Below are 10,218 nucleotides of genomic sequence, written 5' to 3'. Positions count from 1 at the left end.
CCCCCCCCCCCCCCCCCCCCCCCCCGTGGTTCAGGACTGGCCTCCAGGAGTCTCAGGTGATGGTCTCTCATGTGAAGTCAGCACTGTCAGGCCGTTTCTGCTCTTTGGGCCATTTAGGGGTCATGAGGTTTTTGGTTGGAGGCACCTTTGGGTCAGCTTTCTGCCTTGGACTTTCTTTAGGATCATCTTTCTGAAATAAGCATTAGGTTGGTGTTAGTAAGGGCTAGGGCGCTTTTGAACAAATGAACTTTCCATGAGGTGGTAGCTTTGTACTTTATACATTCCTGACTTTGCTGTGCACGATATTGCATTAGAAATTGGATAAGTTTGGGGTAGCCTTTCGTTTCCATTCATCTTTCGATGTCAGAACAATGAAGCAGTTTTTCATCATCTGAAGCAGCTGTACAGATACATAATGGTCTCACTATCGCTTTGACATATGCCACTGTAAATGTTTTCAGGCTTTGAAAGATAACTCTCACAAGAAGTCATTCTCCAAAAAGTGTGATGGAAAAAAAAAATCAATAAAGACAGACTAAAACTATTTTAGTGATTAAAGGCTAGAGAGTACTCTGCAAGCCACATGGGAATTGAGAACAAGATAAAAAGGAGAAAAAAAAGATTACAAAATACATTGTTCAGTGCAGTAGTGGTATACATACCTATGTAGGCTTTATGAGGACATTTGTGTGAGAACCACAGGATATCAACAGTTGAGCGTGACTTTTACAACCCAGAAAAGATTGTCTGCTAGCACTGGAAGCAAGGGGGCTGTGCTTTCAAAGAGAGCTTAAGTACTGAGAATGTATTAAGGCAGTACATAGGCATACTTGGACACCCTTTCTGCCTTCTTCCATAAAAGACTTTTGGAGAAGGTTTGTTTCTCTTCTGCACCGACAGTATTAATACACACCATCTAAGATTGTTTAGTGTCCTGTTAATAATGCAGCTTCTGCTCCGCTTCAAAGGTAGATGTTCATTTGTGTGGGAGACATAAGCTTTTGTAGACAAATCACTTGAATTTCATTGTCAGTTACCAAGTAGCTGTAACTTTTCTGCAAACATTTTGAATTCACCATTTTTTTCCTCTAGTACTTTATTAAGAAAAATATCAGATTCTGCAGAAAAAGAGTTGCACTTGGCATTTATGTGGCAGCAATGTCTTATATAGCTGCTGCAGCATAATTATTAAGGATCAGAGTAACTGAAATGATCAGATTTGAAAAACTAACATAACTACATAGAATACCAAAGTATGGTAAGATACCTGTTTGTTTATACATTGTAACATTGGGAGAAAACGATAGTAATTTAGTTACATGAGCCGTGGTTGGAGGTAGTTTTGTGAGTGGAAGGTTAGTATCTTTTTTTTTTTTTTTTTTTTTTTTTTGAGACAGGGTCTCCCTGTAGCCCCAGCTATCCTGGAACTCACTGTGTAGACCAGGCTGGCCTTGAACTCACAGAGATCGGACTGCCTCTGCCTCCTGAGTGCTGGGATTAAAGGCATGCACCACCACCACGCCCTTCAAGGTTAGTATCTTTTATCAACACCAAGGCTGGTAAATTGCATTTTACTAATCAGAAGAAAGGAGATACACGAGTTTGTCATAGGAATAGAAGTTGTCTTTTAAAAATGGACTTCTGTTAATAGGAAGCAATCTTGCACTGTGATGAGCATGTTTTGGAGGGAGGGCAAAGGATAATCAGTTATTGTGTGTTTTGGTAATGTAACAATAAATTGGATCCATGTTGAGTATCTTGTTTTGCAGTTAGAATGTACTTTTGTAATGGTAAAAGAAACTTTACAGATGTGAACTTTGGAAAAAGTCAACTCCAGGAGACCTTCATAGAGACTGAAGTCTAGCAAAGCTTTATAGTATTTTGATAGGAATTATAACTATCTTTAGTGTTGACTCATAGTGCTAATAAAGGAATATCCTAATATGGAACATCAATGTGTAATAAAGGAATGAAAGTGGAAAGAGCATAAATTCACACATGTACATCATGTTTCTCAATTTTCCATCTTAGGCAGCTCCTTTGCTAAGTATTTGAATCCTCTTTTTCATTTTCACATAGGTTTCACACCTACCCCATTTATATACTAATTTCTTAAAATTAAGAGCTGTGTCTCAATTTATAGATCTCTGGGTTGCCTTGCCTCATTTTTCTATTTTTATTTGTCTTTGACCTGCTTATTTATGGTCAATCCACTATGCCATTGGCACATTAAAGGGAATAAGCAAGTCATAGCTTTGAAGGTCAGTAGTAAATTCAGCTAACTTGGAAGCAATGCGATGTTGAGAATTTTGATCAAAGCTCCACTCTTCCCCTGCCATTCTCCCTCCCTTTCTTACTTCTTTTATCTCTATTTTCATTTGTTTGTACAATTTGAATGCTCCAAAGTCAATTGAGAAAGTTGTAGAGAAGAAAAGTCACCAATAATCCTACATAGTTAATGTTTTGGAAATTATTCAAAACTTCCAGTTTTTCACATAATACTCCACAATTTTATGGGCTGTATTTCAGTGTGTCTACATTGTATATAAGTTTTTAGGAGTTCTTGAACTTGAGGCTCAGTTACACTAACTTGGAAGATCCTGGGAAAAACAAAATAGAGGACACCTCAGAGGCGGAGAAAATCAGTCAGACTCAAGTAGCACCTTATTCAGTCTTAGAAGTTGTGGAACTGCTGTATGATTGACACAATATGGGTAGTGGTGGTGGTGGTGTGTGAAACAGTACTTGGGGGGAGAGCTGACACAATTTGGGGCCTCCAAAGGTTTTTAAATTGAAGTTTACTTAGAACCTTTATAAGAGAAAAATTCTAAGAAAAATGTCTTGAACTTTGGAATATTGGATATTCAGCTTTAAAAAATTAATTTCATGCATAACTTGAATTTATTTCTTAACTCTTCACCTATAATGATCAAACTGCAATCAGTGTTCAGTCTGTATCATCACTGTTCAATTTCAGTGTGATATCTTTTTCCCTAGTAAGTACAAATTAAAACCCAGGAAATTTTGATGGCAGAGTTCCTTGCAGATTGGAAATGTATTGAATGGCTAGTTTTGGAGACACAATGACTTGGATTTCAGCTCTGTTTTCTCTTTTGTGGGATCATGGACAAGTTACTTAGTACCATCACATCTATTTATCTACTAAATGAGGAAGATAAAATTACCTCATAAAGTAGTTATGTAGAAGAGATGAAACAATGTCGGTAAAAATGCCTGAATTTAGGAAGTACTCAACTTTCGCATTGGGCTCCTAGTATATATATTTTTAAAATCTCTTCTGGTGTTAATATGATTATTCTGCCGTCCTAAAAGTCTGTTTCAAAGAAAGGAAAATACTGTACATTTAATATTCTTGATTTGAATGATATATACATTTATGTACAAAATGAATTATAAGTAGTGCAGATTGTTCTTTTCTAGTTGAGATTACCGTATCTTAGTAGGTATCATTAGAAAGTTAACGGTCTTTAATCCCAAAATTTGCCCAGCTATCTTGGTTCTTAATATATTTTTGCTTTCACTTATTTTTATTTATTTATTTTTATGAGTATATTGTCTGCATGCAAGTGCACCCATGTCGTGTACAGAAGAGGGTGTTGGATCCTCAGAAACTGGAGTTATGTTATGGACTGTTGTTAGGCACCATGTGGGTGCTGGGAACCGAACTTGGGTCTTCTGCAAGAACAGCCACGTGCTCTTAACCACTGTGCCATCTCTCCTGCCCCTTCTTTCATGTTAGATTATCATCTGTTGGTTGATTGCCCTAAATTCATTTGAACCACAAGTATTTGCTTAATATTGATACAGAAAAGTTAAATGTTACTTTCCTATATTTCGTACTCACTTTGATTCACATTTACTTAATCTGCTTAAAATGTAAATTACACATAGGGTTCTGATTCTTAAAAGGAAAACAGTTTAAATGCACAGACCAGTTTATAGGTGTTGAATCTACTGAGGCAAGCATGGAACTAAGACTTAGCTGAACTGTGCAGTTCTTATTGTTCCCATCCTGCAACAAAGATTGTTGAGTTAAGGTGGTGATTCTCAATATGTTTTTCCCATCCAAGTACAAGATATTTACACATGTGACATAATCCAATATGCAGTTTCTAGGTGCCAGCTATGAGCTTACCTCCTCCTCTCCCACTCAAGGAAGCATATCAGAATACTATCACTATAGGCATAAACATCTACTCTAATTTATCAAAGAAAGTATTTCATTAAAAATGTAACAATAAGTACTTGAGATGTATCTTGTAGCTCTATAGTTGAGAACAAGTAAATCCACATTTCTCTGAAATGAAAGCCTGTCCAAGTTTCTGATCATTCTTGTAATGCAATAGAAAAGATTATTACACTAATTTTGTATTATTATAATGACAAATCTAGCATTTAAAAATTAAAGTAACTGTTAAGAAGCAGTTAAAAACACTTGAATGACAGCATCAGTCTTTGTTGTAAATAATACTAGTTACTGCAGAAACACAAAAATTAGTTTTACAGTAAAAATTATCTCACAGGAAACTGTTTGCATAGTATAACAATTTTGGGAGAGGGGCAAGCTCTTAATAGTAGAATCTTTATAGTCTAGGCCCTTAATACAGAAAAAAATGCTCTTCATATTAGCTCAGTCAGAAAAGATGTCTTTAAATTACACAGCTGTGAGATTGCTTTTTAAAATATTTTATTTTTTATGTGTATGGGTGTATTGCCTGCATGTAGGTAAGTGCACCTGTGTCATGCAATGCCTGCAGAGGACAGAAGAGACTGTCAGATCTCCTGGAACTGGAGTTACAGACAGTTGTTAGCTGCTATGTGGGTGCTGGGATTTGAACCCAGGTCTTCTGCAAGAACAGTGTTCTTATCCACTGAGCCATCTCGCCAGCCCTGAGATTGCTTTTAAATCAGTCATCGATATAGAAGGACAATGAGAAGTAAAAACTGACAAATCTAGTAACCCCTTGATATTCACAGGTTCCATTTCCTGAAACTTTGGCAAATCAAGGATCAACTCCCATAAAAGGCAGCAAATTTAATTAAAAAATTCAAGCTACTCTTTCAGACTTTTAATAATTAATAAATAGAATTTGAATCATTAAAGTTGTTAGTTTTTCCTCCTAAAATGAGAGCTAGGACTTTGTATTGTGTAATCCACATACAGGTAGAGGTTATATATGCAGTTTGCAGTTTGCAGGACAAAGGAGCATTCCTGGCTTACAAAGCCTCCCACATGCTACAAAATTAAAGATTAGTTCTTGGTTTCGATAGTGTTCCTGCTTGCTGCTGTTTTGTGTATATGTTTTCTCCTTGGAGTTGAACACTTCTGTAGTCTGTCCTTTCTGCTGTCCCATGTTTAGCTTGGGAGGATTTCCCAAACTTATGTCAGTTGGTGGGGGCTCTCTTGTTTGTTTCACATTATAGTACAAAGAAAAGTGCATTTTGTTAGTGAATGGGCTGGTGACCACTATATTAGTTATATTACCTTTGCTTCATGAAAATATTTATACAATGCCTTTTATATTTCTTTGATATTTCCTTTAGAATCTCATGCTTTCTGTATACAGTTTTATACAGGTTAAAATATTTTAAATTTCACTGTGATTTTGTAAGTTTTGCTTTGCTAAAAGCAAAGGATATGTTTCCTTATAAGTTGTGTGTGAGTACGTTAATGTGCGTGATACACACGCATATGTGTATATGTGCATGTGTATGTGGAGGTCAGAAGTAGAAGTCTTGGGTCTTCTTCCATTGCTTTCCATCTTTTTTTTTTTTTAATATTATTTAGTGTGGGTGTGTGTGGTGTGTGCGTGCACGCACATGCATGCATGTGCTTCTGCCACAGTACACATGCACATGTGGAGGTCAGAGGACTGTTTCTCTGGAGTTGGTTTTCTCCTTCTATGTTGTTGAGGCAGGGTTTCTCTTGTTTCTCCCACTGTTCCCTGTATTCCAGCTGATTCTCTGGTCAGCCTCCCATCTCACCATAGTGTTGGGATTATAGACACATATCATTGTATCTTGACTTTTTATTTGGGTTCTTGGGTTTAAACTCAGGTCATCAGGCTTGTGTAGCAGGTGCTTTTACTTGCTGAGCCATCTTCCTGGTCTTCTCCATCGTATATTTGGAGGCAAGATCTCATTGAACCCAGAGCTGACTGTCTAGATTCTCCAGCTGGCAAGTCCCAGGGATCCCCCTGCATCTTCCTCCCCAGCACTGGGATTACAGGTGCTCTCTGTTGCTCCTGGCTTTTTATATAGGTGCTGGGGATCTGACCTTAGGCCCTCAAGCTTGTGTGGTAAGCACTTTACCAACTGAAGTGCCCAAACAAAACATTTTCAAGCATCACTGTTTTCTTTCACTGTTATAGTCTTGTGTGACAGAGTTTCTAATATGGCAGGTCCAGTCACTGTCACATTTTTATCCATTCTGAATTTATATATTTGTATTATACATGATCACTTTGTCATGTCTGTGCACTTTTTTCTTTGTGAAATAAGAATTATTGTGAGCCAAATATGAGTGCTCATGGCCTGAAAACATGGATGGATTCAGATAGTCTCAAATGACATGTTCCAATGTGGAAGTTGTTACATGAACTTTTTATAGTTGTAGAAGAAAAGAAAGTCATAAATCAAGACATTTACCAAACACATTGGTGGGACATCAGACAGGTGGTTACCACAAAGTGGGAAAAATCTCTGCTGTAGGTTTTAGATACTATCTGATGATATTCTTGTCTTTTGGGTTAGTGGAAGCTAGTCAACTGTTAATACATTCAAAAAAATTTACCTGATAATTGAAAGGATGTGAAATCCCATATAGAAGTGGGAGATAAATGACTATTAAAGGAACTAAAAATAATGAGATAATTTTGGTTGTAGATGTGCAACATTTCAATTCTCAACTATCAACCATTTCAATTCTCAACCAGTCAGTCTGAAATATCTTCAACATAAGTGTGGCCTTTTTAGTTCACAGTTTCCCCTGTTGACCAAGCATTACATTTTGTGCATGTGGAGGCCAAGTTTTAAAAATTGTCCCATAACACTAGGAAGGCCCATTCCTATGAGCTGATAAAGATGACATTGAGTAGGTGGGAAAGTAGTCTTTCAGAGAAAGTAATAGTTGTTAAAACCATTAAGGATGGTTCCCTGGATTACATTAATGTTAGTGATCGTGATCTGGATCTGAGTTTTCTCTTTGTCTATCCTCTGTGTCTTATATAACACTTACATGGACATACAATAGGAGTATGTGTCTAATTTAGAACATAGTAAGGCCTAAAGAAAAATGGATATTTTAACCAACACTAAATCCTCTATTTCATCATACTTGTTAACTAGACAGACTGTATGTTTTCCCAATGTCTATAGTCATTTATGCTATGAAATATCTTATTTGATATTTGGAGTATTTAAAATAATTTTTTTTCTGTATAATATATGAATGTGTTTTTGTAGGTGTATACATATGTGCATGCCCTGCCCCTGCCTAGTGCTGGGATTAAAGGCATGTGCCACTATGCCTGGCTTGTTTGTTTTTTTTAAAGACAGGGTTTCATTTAACCCACATTGGCCTAGAACTCACTGTGTAACCATGGATGACTTTAAATTTCTAGACCTCCTGCCTTCACCTCTCATGTGCTGAGATTACAAACCAGTGCCATGAGGCCCAGTTAGTGCTGGGGATGGAACCCAGAGCCTCATGCATAGTAGGCAATTATTCTACCAACTGAGCTATCCCCAGACCTAATCATCAGGTTTTAAATGAGTCTTTGGATAAGTGAATAAAACATAAAATTTTTATTATCTAAGCAATATTCTATAAATATAAGATATTGTTGTAAGGAAAAAGCTAAGTTTTAGTTTTAGACAGTACATTCAATTTTGATGTTAAGGACTTTTTTTCTTTTTTCCTTTTTTTTTTGAGACAGGGTCTCACCTTGTAGCCCTGGTTGGCCTAGAACTTGATATGTAGACCAGGCTGGCATGTGTCAACCATGTCCTGTAACCCAAGGATTTTTATAATAGCCTTTAATTATAGTAAACATTATATAAATATTATCTTCAAGTTTTATCTTTTTCACACCTTCTTACAATGCTAACCTTCTGACATTGTTTTCATCTTTCCTTTTCCATTTTGCAAAAAAATATTTTAGGACAAAATCTAGAGATTTTACTATACAAAACATGTTTTCTCATATGAAATCCTTTCATTTTTAAAGCCTTTTTAAAATTAAAACTTTATTTTTATACCTAGAAGTTTTATATCTCTTTCTTGTACTTTGTGGTTCCTTTGTGTCTTATTTTTCTTTGCAAACTTTGCATTTAGAAAAATCGTTTTCTTAAAAAAAACCTCGTTTGTGGTTGCCGGCTGTGGCTGCTCTCCTCCGGCTATGGCCGCTCTCCTGCTCTCTCAGTTCCTCCGATCAGTCGTCCAGTCCGGACCCCAGGCCTTGTGAGGAGTCTGCGTCAGCGTCGCCGCAATCAGACACAGGAGACCAGGTTCAGTGACACAGATCTGCTTTATTGCAAGAAAGTATGGGCTATATAGGGGTAATAGTCCAATCATAACACAGCATATGGGAGCCCTTATTAGCATGGCAGACTAGTATCCTATTACAATCTAGCGGGCCAGATGCATGATAAGTTTCAGTTTCTCGAAGTTTCAGATTCCTGGAAACCACTTGACCCTGACTGTTGCAATATCTAAGTGTTGCAATTTTGGATTCCAAGGGTGGTGATTAGGGAGTTGCGACCTCTAGGCATCAGTCTCATGATCTGCCAATGGGAGCAAATGTCACAAGGTGTTCCTTGTGGCTCTAGTGGTTGGGTTATTGCCTCGGGCCTGCTGTATGGCTGTCAATAGGACTTTCACCTTAGGCTCAAGCCTGTCTCCCACAGCTCCCTCTTTTGTTTTTATTTTTAAAGGTGAGGTATAGTTTAGAATATATAGCATATTGATATCAGTCCAGACACATCAAGGCAAAGTAGAATGGCTCAGGGGGTCCTTGTATCAAGAGCCCCCTCCCTCAAGATGGTGAGCTTCCTTGAGAGCAGGCTGGGCCAACTCCGTGCCAACTAGTGGGAGTCGAGTTTCTTTGCCTCAGCATTGTTGTCCCCACCTCAAGGGACACCCAGCATTATGGACTGTACCTGATTAGGTTGTCCCATCTTTTGGGATCTTACCCGTCATTGACTACCAGCCCTCGAAGGGTGAGTCCCTTGGTATGGTCTGGCAGAGGGAGAGGCAGTGTATCAAGCTTTAGCCTGTGCAAAGGCCTCTTAAGGGGCCAAGAATTCAATAAAAGCTGATGGAGCGGGGTCGTCCCATCTGGGGTAACGATGGAGGTTAGGGAGTGGCAAGTTCTAGGCATCAGTCTCACAGTCTGCCAACAGGAGTATATATCGAAGGCATTTCCTGTGGTTCCAGCAGTCGGGCCGTTGTCTCAGGTCCGTTGCATGGTTGTTCCGTAAGATTTTACACCTATGCTCAAGCCTATTTTTCATATGTCTATTATTATAGGTTGGTAAGGGCAAGGAACAGTGGGTCCTTGTTTGCAGAGACATGCCTGGCAAGACCTGGAGGCAGGGCAACAGCTAATTGAACCAGAGAAATACAAGTTTTAACAAAATTATCAAGACCCTTAACAATGCAGGGTCCAAAAATCAGGAGTTAGCAGTAATGATGACACACATAATAAGGAACATAGACAAAGGTTTTCCTCTGGATTGAGGACTTAGCTTAGCTAATGTCTCTGTTTGCGGAGAGAGATGTTCGAGGTCTCCCCAGGTTGGTGGCGTTCATGATCTGCGACATTGGATCTCTTGGTGGCTGAGAGGTGTGCTGCTTCCTCCAGGGTCAGGGCTGCCATCTCCGGGGTCGGTGGTTGTGGTGGGAGGTTTTCCGTCACAGGCAGTTCTGATTGGGCTGGGATCCAAATGGGGGCTGGAAGATTATCTGGAAAGACACAAGCATAGCCTCACTCTTGTGTTAATAGGTGTGGACCTTTCCATTCATTTGTTCTGAGAAGGTCCTTCCATCTCACCATGGGGGCAGGAGTGGGCTGAGTGAATGCCCCCCTAATGCTTTATTGCTGGTGGGAGGCCATTGGAGTTAAATTTTAGAAAATTTAATACAAATAGAGCTTGTCCATTATCTGTTTTTATTTGCCAAGGAACTCCCATAAGGAC

General features: G+C 38.5%; 1 protein-coding gene across 5 annotated transcripts in view; it reads left to right on the top strand.

Annotated features, from left to right (window-relative positions):
* Positions 1 to 10,218, top strand: part of Fer (FER tyrosine kinase) — a 512,255-nt gene that overhangs the window by 1,078 nt on the left and 500,959 nt on the right. The window contains exon 1 of one of the 5 annotated variants that reach the window (XM_029557640.1): positions 8,421 to 8,529. The exons of the other annotated variants lie outside the window; for them this stretch is intronic. The gene's annotated coding sequence lies outside the window, so the exon portion shown is untranslated. Of the gene's footprint in view, positions 1 to 8,420; positions 8,530 to 10,218 lie in introns of those variants that run through there. 5 annotated transcript variants of the gene reach the window in all.

Source organism: Nannospalax galili, unplaced genomic scaffold, assembly GCF_000622305.1.
Source record: "Nannospalax galili isolate Female #2095 unplaced genomic scaffold, S.galili_v1.0 scaffold27, whole genome shotgun sequence".
Taxonomy (NCBI): domain Eukaryota; kingdom Metazoa; phylum Chordata; class Mammalia; order Rodentia; family Spalacidae; genus Nannospalax; species Nannospalax galili.
The sequence above is the reverse complement of the archived record's forward strand: the minus strand, read 5'-3'. Positions and strand labels throughout refer to the sequence as shown.